Source organism: Hoplias malabaricus, chromosome X2, assembly GCF_029633855.1.
Source record: "Hoplias malabaricus isolate fHopMal1 chromosome X2, fHopMal1.hap1, whole genome shotgun sequence".
Lineage (NCBI taxonomy): Eukaryota > Metazoa > Chordata > Actinopteri > Characiformes > Erythrinidae > Hoplias > Hoplias malabaricus.
Window position 1 is genome coordinate 21,080,247 of NC_089819.1, and position 14,170 is coordinate 21,094,416.

Consider the following 14,170-nt stretch of genomic DNA (forward strand, 5'->3'; position numbering starts at 1 on the left):
CCTGTCTGAGCACTGCTGATTTCATCATCTCCTCTTCTGAAGGCTAAAAATCAGGAGCGGGAAACACATTGGGAAATGAACATGTATCACTCATAATTTAACCAATAGCGAGCCTTCAAACATGACATACGCTCTGGTATATAATGATGAATGACCTAAAAGTGATCTATATATATTTAAACACATAGATCAGCCATAACATTACAATTACCTTTTTATGTACACTCATTATACATTTTATCTGTCAGTTTTATCCACTGACCATGCACTTTGTACTATTACAATTACAGTATGTAGACCATCTGTAGTCTCACTTATCCAGTTCAGGGTCGCAGTGGGTCCAGAGCCTACCTGGAATCATTGGGCGCAAGGCGGGAATACACCCAGGAGGTAGTGCCAGTCCTTCACAGGGCAACACACACATTCACTCATACACACACCCACGGACACTTTTGAGTCACCAATCCACCTACCAACGTGTGTTTTTGGACTGTGGGAGGAAACCAGAGCACCCGGAGGAAACCCACGCGGACACGGGGAGAACATACCAATTCCTCACAGACAGTCACCCGGAGGGGGAATGGAACCCACAACCTCCAGGCCCCTGGAGCTGTGTGACTGCAACACTACCTGCTGCGCCACCGTGCTGCCAATTTTGAATTTGGTTAGACTTATTATTAAATGGTTATTGTTATTGTCCAGAAGAGTTTTTGTGTTAAATAATAAATAAAAAAGGTTCCAGTTATACTTTGCATTGATAGTAAATATATAGTGTTTACTTTAAAATCACAGCTTCATTGCGCTGCTCTGTTATTGCCACTCTGAGTACTGCAGAAACTGTACATTGCAACCTTTGGAGTTGAGTAGAATACACCCCAAATCTCACCCTTTCCCTTGATTTCAGTAGAGTGCTGCAAAAATGAATTACATTCTACAACTGTAGGGGCCGCCCAAGAGCAAAAATAACAAATCTTACCTAGTGTCCTTTTAAGAAATGTTTCTTGGCTCTTTGAACTGAATCAACAGCAGAGTCATTTTTAATAAAGTGGTGTGAGATAATCTTCTTAAATTCAACAGATTCTCCACAGTATCCAAATTATTTTCCTAGAACTGTACACCAAGCCAATAAACTCATCTAGGGACATGTATATTTAAGAGTGCAAGACACTGTCGTTGCTTAAGGAGTGGCATGGGAAATGACAGTGTTGATGGTTTCCTGTCTGAATAGTCATTAATGCTGCTCCACCTGCTCTGCCCACACTTTTCCAAAAGGAAAGTAGGTCTGTTGTCTCAGAGGTGCAGCTTTCAAAAAAAGCCTGGATCCTGTAAAACTGCGGCCCTGCCTACACATACCTGGATATGTTTGAAAACACATCTTGTCCCGTTCTTCACATCCAGAAGTAAATAAAACTTCCAGTCACTGAGATATTTCTCAGGGATGGGCAAATCTTAAGCAAGTTCTTATCTCCCCAAATTCGACGAGGTTTATCGCCCCCTGCTGAGCGACTATGCGAACATTTCCCATATTTTTAAGTTGTTTCTGTGGAGGAGGATCTTTTTAAATGTAGATAAACCAATTACACTTTCAGAAAAAGTGTGTCATTTATTTATTTTCTTTATCCACTTCCGGGTCGCGGCGGGTCCAAAGCCTAGTACCTGGATTCAACGGCACAAATACAGGAACACACCCTGGACAAGGTGCCAGTCCAGAAAAGGGCATTTCACACTAATACTGTCACACACACGCTTACACCTGTGGACAGTTTCACAGCAAATCCACCTAAAAACGTGTTTTTGGACTGTAGGGGGAAACCGGAGCACCCTGAGGAAACCCAAGCAAATGTGAAGGGAACACTTCACAGTGACAAGCCTCAACCCTGGAAATGTGTGACACTGGCAGTACCTGTTTTGCCACAGTGCTGCCCAGTATGTGTTGTTCTGAATAATAAATACATAAATAAATAATAAAAAGAGAGGGTTAAAAAAGAAACATATTAACACAGTTAACATATCAGAGCCTCCAGTCTATATAGATATGCAAACTGTCACTTTCACGTACAACTACAAATTCAGCCTATAGCATGTTTAACCTTGCTCATTTACACTGGGGTCAGGGAGTGTTTCAGCCTGGATGACTGTATGAGACACACCAATATAGGTAGATCTCAAAAATAAAATATACAAGCTTTTAAAAACCATGGAGTTTAGTGTGAAAGAACAGTGTCCTGCAGTAGATTTAACATTAAACATATTGACTTGATTAGAGAGAGAGAGAGAGAGAGAGAGAGAGAGAGCCAGAATGCTGTGTCAGGATGTGGCTAGTGTGGGTGGTCCTTAAATCTCACATTTAAGAGTCCTCAGTGACCAAGGGCACACATGTTTTACTACACACGTTTTCTGTGACAATAATTATGCTTAGTACTTATTATTATTTGTTATGTACGACGGAGTTTTAGGGCCACAGCGTTGAAAAAAAAAAAAAAAAAAACAAGATTCTGAGATTAAAGTCAGAATTCCGAGAAAAAAGTCGGAATAATTCTGAGAAAAAAAGTCGGAATAATTCTGAGAAAAAAAGTCGGAATAATTCTGAGAAAAAAAGTCAGAGTAATTCTGAGAAAAAAAGTCAGAATAATTCTGAGAAAAAAAGTCGGAATAATTCTGAGAAAAAAAGTCAGAATAATTCTGAGAAAAAAAGTCAGAATAATTCTGAGAAAAAATCTCAGAATAATTTGCTGCGTATAATGGAGCAGACACAGTGTAACTGTGGAACGCAATGTGTTGCTTAAGTTATGCTATGGTATAGATTTCAGGAATAAACACTCTTCTCTTCCACATCAGGGCCACAGTGTGATTAGTGTTTAAACCGTGAATCAGTGCACGAACCCATGGCATGTAGTTTCACGATACAATTAATGATCACGAAAATGATGGATACAGAACGAGTAGAACTCCAGCACCCACGAAGCTCCATCGCGTTACGGCTCGGACTCGTACAAAAAACTACAGCCTTATGCATGAATTATTTATTAAACGCATTCACACGACATGACGCAGCCCCTGACTGAGATGCATAAAGGCTTTACTTTTTTGTACGAGTCCGAGCCGTAACACGATGGAGCCTCGTGGGCGCCAGAGTTCTACTCTTTTACACTGTGTCTGCTCCATTATACGCAGCGAATTATTCTGAGATTTTTTCTCAGAATTATTCTGACTTATTTTCTCAGAATTATTCTGACTTTTTTTTCTCAGAATTCTGACTTTAATCTCGGAATCTTTTTTTTTTTTTTTTTTTTTTTTTTACCGTTGTGGCCCTAAAACTCCAGGCCATTTTGTGAAAATACGCCCCCTAGTTTTCCAACCAACCTTAACACTCTTTAAACACAGGAAAGTTTAAACAAAGTAGTAAACAAAGTTTAATATGACATTTTTGTTTAAATTCTTAGTCAAAAATATACTTTATTTATGAATTTATATGCATTAAAACATATAAATTATGTATATCAATTACACAGTTTACATTTTCAAGAACATTAAGAAAACAAAAAGCAGTTGTTCATTACATTTTTATTTTAAATTAATCAGCAGTGCTCAAATGATGATGCTTATTGTAATAATTATTAAACAATATAATATAATTATAAGGCGATTTTGGAAGAAAATGCGCTGGGATGACCAGCAGGGGGCAGTGAGGGGAGGCATTTCTTAGCGATGGCTGTCTTTCACTTTATCAACTAAGTCAACGGTTAATAATGAAATCACCACGTTCTGTGGGTCTTCACTTAGCCGTGTGTGTTTTATATGTTTTATTTATAAAGTTCTACACAACGCTATACTCTAAACCACTTCAGGCTCTCAAGCTAATAAAAAAATCATTTTAAGCCTGGTTACGCCACTAAGTTGGTGGCCAATGGCATATTAAGGGTGACGGTTAATGTCCGGTGATGTCCAACAGCCCGTTAACGCTGGGCCAGCCGCTCTATATATTTCCAAAGAAGCGTACTTTCTGACTTACAGCTTTTATAAATGACGGTCTCCCACTTGAGTCTAAGGGACATTGTTTGATGGCTGGTGTTAAAACACATTAAAGCATGTCATCTGTTCATTGGGCAACATTTTTCAATGTAAACACTTGCTCATTCTAAAAACCTGATGACGTCCACAGCTGTGACTGGACAAGCAAGCAGTGCAACTAAGCATCGGAAAAAAGTCCATCTTCAGATGATACTCCTCCATTTAAGAATAAAACAGTCCTTTACTCAGTAACTTGAATCAAAACTAACAAGGCAGCTGAGCTCCATAAAAATACTGGGAATATACTGGAAAGAATTTTCTAGAAGGGTAAAGGTTTTGTGCTCATTAAACTCATCCATTATGTGAGAAAGTTTTCACTCCACTGTGATAGTAATAACCTTCTTCTGATAACAATGACTTTCTCATTCCATAATAATATCATATGAATACTGACATTTCCAGTGACAATTTACATTAGAATATGCACAGAAATATGAACAAAGAAATCTGTGTAAGAACATTTAAAATCATTTTTTTGGAGTTTTCTGGGCATTCAGAAGATTCCAGGTTGTCTATTGATAGTGTGCTTGGATTGTTCTCTCCGTCTATCTGACATGTGTAGTTGGTGTTGCTGGAGGCAATGAGAGAGTAGGAAGCTGTGAAGTTGCCAGACTCTACAGTTATCTGTGAAGCCTTGTTTTTGGGCTGGGTAAAGCTCACTTTTGGTGGAGGATCACCAAAAACCTCACATGTCACCCAGTGCTGCCCAGACCCATTAGTCTGGAAATAAATACGCTTCAGTTCACTGGCCACTGGAAACAGACAGAATACAAGGCACAACGTTAGACAGAGAGATAGATATCTATATTGTAGAGATAGATATCAGAAATATCATAGCTCTGAATTTAACTTCAATGCGTGTATTATAATCACTCTCATATTAATTTTTACATGTATTATTTGATTAAGAGGGGTCTATAAAGAACTATATCATTTATTTTTAGATAAACCTGTTTTTAAAACGTCAGAGGGAACTAAAGTCTAAGAAAACACTAAAAATAAAATCAGGAAAAAACTAGAGCTAAAACTAAATGGAAACAAGAACAGAACACAGAGATCAGCAGGATTCAAAGGCAAGAATAATACTGATAATGAGAAGTGGCTCTGTTGAAACACCAGTGTTTACAGACTTGTAATTTTCACATTCTCTGCTTCATAACTTTCATATTTTATAAGACATAGGCATGATGAAGGTGTCATTTGAAAGCTGGAACTGTCTTCGTTCCATTGGAGTGGTGTAATTTATATAATAGAAAGAAAAATAATGAGGAATCTGCCTCAAGCAAACCATGTGCAATCCTTATTTAAAAAAATAATAATTATCCACATTTTTCATCTTCTGTATTATAAGAGGAAATGAACATTACCATGCAATACAATTTAACCATTCATTTAACGCCTTATTCAAGGTAATGGAGCAATGTTTGACACTTTGGAGATTTATTACCCCAATTATTCAAAAAGGACTCACAGTTACACTCCTAATATTATCCAGAATGGCTTTTCATGACCCAAACATAAACAATGCAATGTATATTCGTAGTAATTCATAAAACAAACATTATTCTTTTTTTACCCCCCAAAAACATTATGAGAGACCACATGTGATCCTCTATTTAGACTTGAATCAAAATAAACACATTTGAAACACTCAGAACCTATTCTGGTAACGTTCTACATACATCTGTGGATCCCAGCTGATGTCTCTAAAGTCATTTCTAGTGTAAAATAACCCCAAAAACCATGAGTGTCTAAATTCTATAGCATTTAGGAGTCAATAGGAAGCATATGTAAACATTCTTAGATTCAAAAAACGACATATTTTTCTACTTTAAAGTGTTCTTTTACAAGAAAACCCAACTATATTCATTTATTCCAAATATTTAGAAAGTTATAATCGTTCAAATTTGGCCATGTAAATTCAGACGGAAATTCTGAAAAAAAGCTATTATTAAGTCCATAAAATAAAACAGAAACCTAACAGCAGTTACTAGGAAAAGAAACCAACCGCGAACCCAAGCCATACCCGGTAACGTTTGTGATGAAAATAAATAACTCTTGTTAAGGCCCAAACTCTTGCATTTAAACATGGGTTTTGATCTGTAATCTGATTAAAATGTATGCTATTATTAAATATTTGTGGAATGTCAAGTCAAGAAACAGACTGACCTCTGAAAGTTGTCCTGACCAACATTGTCCAAACGACTTAGAAGATAAGAGTGCGACACAACACTTTTATAAAACTCTCCTAATTTTATTCAGACACTGGAAATTTGTCCTAAAAACAGCAGATGTTTATAAACTGATAATGACTGAATTCCTGGTGAACAGTAGTGTATTACTTAGCAATGGTGTAATGTCTTTAAAGTGGTGTTTTTATCTTTAAAAATATCTGTTTTAAAGTGAAGATAATATATAAATCTTTTACCTGATTCAGTGAAGGTCATTTAAATGTGAAGTAACAGATAATAGACTGTGATCATTTTAAAGTGTTTGTATACATGTATACATTAAACTGAACATTGAACCGTTGTGGTGAACAGGACGTGTGGCAACATTTTAAAGCAAAATATTCACCTCACCTTTCACTGTTAGCTGAATTTGCTTTGATGAATACCAGTTCACCTTCTCTTCCAGTTCGATGCGACAGAAATATAATCCAGCGTCATTCGGTGTGACATTATTTATCTTCAGGGATATGTTCTTCTCATCGAGGTTTCCCCCAAAAGAATAGTGCTCCACTGTGCTGCTGCAGTTCCCAGATAAGTCACTGTTCCTTATACACTGGTAGAGGAGAACACCTTCATAATTTTGATCCTTCCTCCAAATTACAGTTGCACTTTTAATTGGTTGATCTGGTATAACTCTAAATGTGCAGGGGACTGTGAGACTTTTCTGGATATAGCCAGTTAAAGGTTTTGGATCATCCATTTCTATAGCACCATCAACACCTAAAATAAATTGGTAGGATATACATGAATGGAAGAAGAAAAGCATGGCAATTTTCTGTTACATTGGTTTACACTGAACCTTCCACTGATGCTGGAGAAAAGGACTCACATAAATCCACTCCGAAGAACAAGCCTTAAAGCTTAAAGCTTGTTGATTCGGCACACACTGCAAACTATCATCCAAAATAGAATAAAGCACTACAAACCTTATAATGATTAGTTATATTACTTATAGTTACTTATACTTATATATATATTACAATAACTAAACATATGTACAATTGAATCTTACCTACAAAACTGTAAATGGTGATAAATAGAACACCAATGAACTTCATATCGATGAGTAGATACGTCCTCTTGGTCATGGACTTGGCTTATAAATGGCTTACAGCACATCACAAATATTAAAGCCCACCCAGCGTTTCCTTCCTTAACCACGAAGCAAAATGTGGCCCTTTTATAGATAGACCACAGATTACACTCTTCAGAAAATAAAAGGCCTGCTTACGTCTAACTGGACGTTACATGTAAACATCATCATTGAGGTCATCATTGAAATACCTCTGATTATTTCTATAAGTCTTTTTTTTCCCCCTCCTTTGCCACAAAAGTGTGTGTGTTTTAATAACCTGAATATGGGAGAGTGGTTCTCACCTGATAAATTAATTTCGTATATTAATAACAATATAAATATACATTTCTCAAATAGCTCATCCTCCTTTATCCTACAAACTTTTAGATATATCATTGATTAGAGGTACAGTACATCTTCACTGAGTGTACGCTCTATAGAAATAACTGTTTTAAAAGATCAGGAATACAGGCCCTGCACAGCCACAAGAATGTTTAATTCGTCCTGATGGAACAACTTAGTTAGTAATAAATCACTACTTTGACGTAATTTAAATTACACCAAAGGTATACTGAATATAGTATACTCAATATAGTCATATTATTATTATTTATACTATTCTAATATAATTGAAGTGGTGCAGCAGGTAGTGTTGCAGTCACACAGCTCCAGGCTCCCGCTCCGGGTGACTGTCTCTTCGGTGTGTTCTCCCTGTGTCCACGTGGGTTTCCTCCAGGAGCTCCGGTTTACTCCCATGGTCCAAAAACACACATTGGTAGGTAGATTGGTGACTCAAACGTGTCCGTGTGTGAGTGAATGTGTGAGTGTGTGTCGCCCTGAGTCCTGCCTTGTACCCAGTGATTCCGGGTGGGCTCCAGACCCACCACGTCCTTGAACTGGATAAGTGGTTACAGACAATGAATGAATAACACAATTGAAATAAATGTATATACTTAGGGTAGTGTAAATCAAATACTTCTAATTTAAAAGTATTATAACTTGTAATATTTGTGTTTAATGTGTTTTGTTTATAATTTGACACAGTTGGTTCATTCATATTAGTGACTTTTATTTTCATGTTTTAATAATAATTTAAATACACATTTATTATGTTTTTAGAATTCAATCAGGCAGCTCAGAGAAATATTCTTTAGTTGTATTAGAAAAGTGTCAATATGTAACGTGCTTAGTTTTGTGTTCTTTTCTGTTTTTGTTCCTTGTTTGTGCTCCCCTTGTCATGTGAATGTTTCCCCCTGTCTTGTGTCTGCTTCCTGCTTGTTCCCTGGTCATGTGATACCCTTCCCATGTGTTTCAAGTGTCAGGTGTCTTAATTAGTGTCCAGCTGTTTCTTGTTTGTACTGTCTTTATATAGTCCTTGTCAGTGTTTCCTGTTTGTGGGTCATTGTATATATGTTTGCTTTTGGTGCTTTATGTCTCTGTTCCTTAGCCTTTGCTCTGTGTTTAGTCCCTTTGTTATGTATAGTCCTTGGTTAATGTCTAGATTCCTTGTTTAGTGTTTAGCCCTGTTTTGTGTTTAGCCTAGTCCTTTTTGTTTAGCTCCTTAGCCTTTGTGTTAACCCTTGTGTTTAGCTAGGGTTTCCAGATCTGAGATGGTGAAAGAGGACACGCCTGGGGGGGGGGGTCCTTTACACCTTTATTTGCTACACAAAACATGGGAATTTCTTTTTTAATTCATCCGAGAACTTACATTTACGTTTCGGCATAGCTGCTCCAGATGAGAGTAAGTACATGAGCTTTGCCTGACGTAAACAAGGACTACTGACGTGCAGACTGACCAATTAAATGTTTACAGAGAAGGTTATCGACCAATAACAGTAGACGTCCAATCCGAAGATTTTAGGCTACTTCACCACGCCCCCTTTTCACTCAAGCGAACCAATTGTAGTAGGGGAGGTCGGGACTAGTTTGTGAACAAAACTTCTCGAAGTTCTATGTAAGCTCTAGAAAAACAAAATCCCGGACGTTTGTGAAATTCCGCCTGGACATTTTTTTTAAGTCTAAAAAAGAGGACATGTCCGGGTAAAAGAGGACATCTGGTCACCCTAGTTTAGCACTTAGTCTGTGTTTTGCCCTTGTGTTTAGCTTCTCTTTCTCTTGTTTCATTTTGGTTATTTTGATTAAAGTCTCCGGCAATTACCTCCTTCCCTCACTCCTTGATAACTCCTACACCCCCAGCATTATTACACAATAATAACATAAATTATGTATATATTTTTTTATTTTAATAATCAAAATATGTAGTGATTTATTCCAAATTACTAGTTCCAAAATAACAGAATGAGTAGATATGTCAGGATACCCAAACAGAATAGACACTCAAGGGTTTTCAGCAGGAACAGGTTTACTTTAGTGAAGTTTAAAGTACAATTATATCCAAAACACACCGTAAGGTGAATGCAGTCAAAACCAAAGGGAAAGTGTAGAGAATAGTAATGAACAGGCAGAGGTCAGAAACACAAAGCACCCAACACTAAGGGTCCGAATCCAAAAGACAGGGTCAGGAGAAACGTAAGAATAGGTCATAGACGGGATAGCTTTCACAAACAAGATAACGCTCAGTATGCAACAGAATGGTTAACAATACTTCACAAACGGGAGATTTACCCAAAGCCTAGGTAAATATACTAACTGAGTAATTATGTATAGATATAAATGTAATTATATAAACGCAGCGCACAAAAGAGTTGATGGAGTCACGTGACTACCTGCCACAAGGGACTTCTTACTGCGGTGACCAGTTCCTCAGACTGCATGGAGACAATTTAAATCACTTTTGAAGACAGCAAATAGAAGAAAACAAAACAAAAATGCCCCCTGTTGCAGACGTGTTATAACAACAAGCGATGAGCACTTATACTGTCACGTCCTCGTCTCGTCGTGTCTGTTTTCCCCGGTCATGTGCTCTTTCTCAGCACATGGCTATGTTTGTTTACGTTCTAGTCTCGCCTTTGTCCCGCCTCCTTGTCTGTCATTTGTTAACCTGTCCCCTCGTTATCTGTTCAGGTGTGTCTCGTTTGTGTTTAGCATTTAAGCCCTCTTGTCTCACGTCCTGTTTGTCGAACATTTCTCCTTTGTTTTGTCGTGGTCTCAGTCGTGTTGGTTCGCCATTGTTCTATGTCAAGTCGGTCATGTTTTCTGTCTGTCTCCGAAGTTCCCCCGCCGTCGTTTAATTTCCTCTGTCGTCGTTTCGCTTTGTTGTCCGTCTGTCCCCGTTTACCCTGTTTATTTCCTTGTCTCCAGTTTAGCCTGTTTTCCTTTTGTTAAAAGTCTCTGTTGTGTTATTTTCCGTGAATAAACCTTTACTGTGTTTTAGCGAATGCGTCCGCCCTCAGTCAGTCCGCTCCGTGATCCTGACATATACATTGTGGTGGACAAATTAATAAATATTTCATATATATATAACTAAGTAGATAAATATTTGTCCTGCAATATTTATTTCATTATTCTGTAATTTTGTAACTAATTTGGAATAAGTCATTTCTCATTTTGATTATTAAAATAAGAAAATTGTTTATAATTTAATATGTAACAATCTCCCGCAACACAGTCATCGAAGGAATGTTACTAAAAGGGATTCGCTTAACTTCAATGATAAGGGGTAAATGTTTACGGCAAAATAAACAAAGACAAACACAATAATATCCTTTAGCAAATATATTTTCTGAAACCAGTTAACAATATTTACAGCAATGAAAAGTCTAATGCCATAACACTAATCCACCCCAAGATTCTTTTAAATTCCAAAAATCCACAAGTCCTTCAAAAGTCCCATAATTACCCAGTCCATCGAAGTCCCAAGGATACGTATGGCTTCAGCAATGCATTGCACAAAAAAACCATTATGGACAGATCTCACCGGTTTGCAGGCCTGCTTCCAGCGTATTCATAGGACCAGTGAGGGAATCCTCTTTTTAGATCCTCTTTCATCGACCTTGGAGCTAAGTGTGAGGCTTTGTGAGGCAGCACTTCTGTCTCTTCTTCACCCAAAACTCTCTACACCCTCCTCTCCTCCTGGTCCCCCCCCTCCCCACACTTCTCCAGGTTCTCTTAAAGTCACATTCAGCTCTACAAATGGGCAGCTTAAAAAAGATATTGGCTTCAGGACCACCCACCAAATTACCCAGCTTCACACACACACACACATTTTTTACCTTTCCAGGTTTCTCTGGCTTCATTCAACATATAAAAAAACCCATGTGGCATTGTCACAAATGTTATTACTGACACATTTCTAAAAAGAATATTTCTCTGAGCTTCCTGACTGAACTCTAAAAATGTGATAAATGTGTATTTAAACTATTAATAAAACATAAAAATAAAAGTCCTTAAAATGAATGAACCAACTTTGTCAAATTATAAACAATAAAACACATGTGGGGCATGAATAGAGCAATATCCTCATTTAGGTTTGGCTTTCTGTCTAAAACGACTCCAGATGCCTCTGCCATGAGCAGAGAGGGAGAGATTATTATACCGGACTGAGCTAGTTTGTGTTTTTCACTATTTACAGACACCGGGGCATTGTAAACACATTGGAGAGCTAGCGAATGGTGATGTAATATCCTCAGAATTTTATTAAAAAGTGGTTTTTGGTTACAGTTGTGAAGTATGTACCTTTAGACCTTTTCCCATTAAAAGGCAAACTAATGCTCCAGCATGCAGGGCACATGGGGCTAAACAGGCGGCAGAGCCTCCCATGTTTCCACTCTCACCCTCTTTGGCTCGGGTCTGTGGTGTTGAGCTTGTCCCTGAGAGAGAATCCCCAATGTCCCTCTGCTCCCTTTACGCCATCTCACTATGACAAGAAAAAAGGGATTGTAATCTCTTGCTCCTCCTGATGGTATTTCAAAATTTCACCATAAGATTAGGGTTCGGGGCCACCATTTGTATGTTCCACACAAGATATGAGCTTTAAGTGAAGTGGCAAAAGGTCTACAAATGTGTTAAATCAGCTTCTTCAACACTTTATTAACACACTAATTTCAGTTCTTAACTATACATCAATTGTGAATGACTACAACAATTGTATTTCTTAGGTTGGAATTTTGAAAAAGGATAGATTTGTGGTATGTCTCTGTGATTAGTTTTTCTACCAAATTAAACAATTGAACCACATCCTCCAAGAGTGGTGTTGGCTTCATTTTTCCCAGGGGTCGCAGTACTTCAGCAAAGAGAGAACACACTCCTGCAAACTTCTTCATATCATCACTGTCAAATTAAAAAATCTCCAAAATAGCAACTTTACAGGAGAAAGAATTCGTTTTTACTTTTCAATGTAAAGAGATTTTATCCCATGTTATTTTGCAGCATTTTTATTGGTCCAATAATCACTAAATGTTCACACAAGGTGAAGGAGAGCTGCTGAGTTCAAATGATGTAGTAAAGCAATAATCAACACAATATTTTTCTTTGAACAGAGCTTTATACATGCAGTGTGACAATGAATTGGATCTAGTCCAGATTTAGTTGCTTCCTGGGCTCTGAGTAGCAGCTGAGTCAGATGTTTTATATCGTTATCTACTCCATCAACCGCTTCTTCGTCAGAAGAGCCTTGCATGAAAAGTGTGAAGACCATTTTGAGCATGCAATTGTCAGTGCTGGAGGTGCTAGTCTCATGTCATCAAAACACAAAACCAAAAATCTTGTGTGGGAACACAACAGGAACACACTCTGTCTTTAACAATTTGATCAGCTCTTTGTTTTAGAATCAAAGTCCATCGTTTAACCCCCACACACAAGCTATTCATTCAACTAATGTGGCTTCTGTTTAAAAATCAACAAAATATATTTTCAGCTTACAGTTCAGTTTTAAGTGTTGGTTGCATTTTCTGTTCCTTTTTTTAAAAAACAGATCCACATTTTTTAAAACACAGCTTAGAGATGTTTTCTGACAGTGGAGGGATACTTTTTCTGTGCTTTTTTTCAGATCTGAAGTAAAAGTTAAAGGCTAAGCACCAGCTATATGAAAGTGTCAAAAAAAAAAAAAAATACAGTGGAATTTGAGTTCCTAACTTATGTTTATTGATAGTCAGAAAACATGTCATTTCTTACTAATTCAAGAAATAAAGTTTAAAAGACCATTGGTCCCCCCCCAACGGTGTTCAGAAACTCTAATAGGCGTCTTGTGTGTGACATAGATGGTGGACAACAACTCTAGAAGTCGCACTTAATTTAATGCCAAATGAAGAAAAGGTGTGTTGTTTTTGGCTGCAATAATTCAATGTACAGTGGGACATCTGTGCACAAATGGCCCAAAGATCCCAAAATATCCAGAAAATGGACTAAATTTGTCAACTTTAGACGGGCACTTTGGAAAGGACCATCCGCTCACTCCGTTATCTGTAGCTCATTTCACTGGCGCTTTTCCAACAATATGGGCATGTATGGACACCAACGAAAGGTGTTCAAGAGCCTCTGTAACATGGAGGTAAACAGGGTAAGGACACTCACTTCGCCTGTTTTAGTTGGTGTTAGTTAACATTAGCTTGACTTGCTAAACTCGGAGGATCAGATCATACTCGGCTACATAGCTGCATTACGGAGGTTTATAGTGTCGGATGAATTGGAGTTCGACCTTGATCACATTTATAAGAATAACGGTACCTCTAAATTTGAGTAAAAAAATAAACACGTCCTCTACAGAGGAATTAAAGATGATGATCTTCTATCGTCTCCATTCCCTGAGACTTACATATTGGAAAAAACAAATACAATTTTTATTGTCCAGGCCACATCATGTTTGTTTGCATTAGTATAGTATTAATTGTCAATA

General features: G+C 37.6%; 1 long non-coding RNA gene across 1 annotated transcript; it reads right to left on the bottom strand.

The window, feature by feature from the left end:
• Nucleotides 1–3,557: 3,557 nt before the first annotated feature.
• On the bottom strand, nucleotides 3,558–7,387 carry LOC136677544 (uncharacterized). The gene is made up of 3 exons (XR_010796365.1): nucleotides 7,315–7,387; nucleotides 6,654–7,022; nucleotides 3,558–4,823 (listed from the first exon to the last, which is right to left on the bottom strand). It is a non-coding gene; the product is annotated as an uncharacterized lncRNA (long non-coding RNA).
• Nucleotides 7,388–14,170: the final 6,783 nt, after the last annotated feature.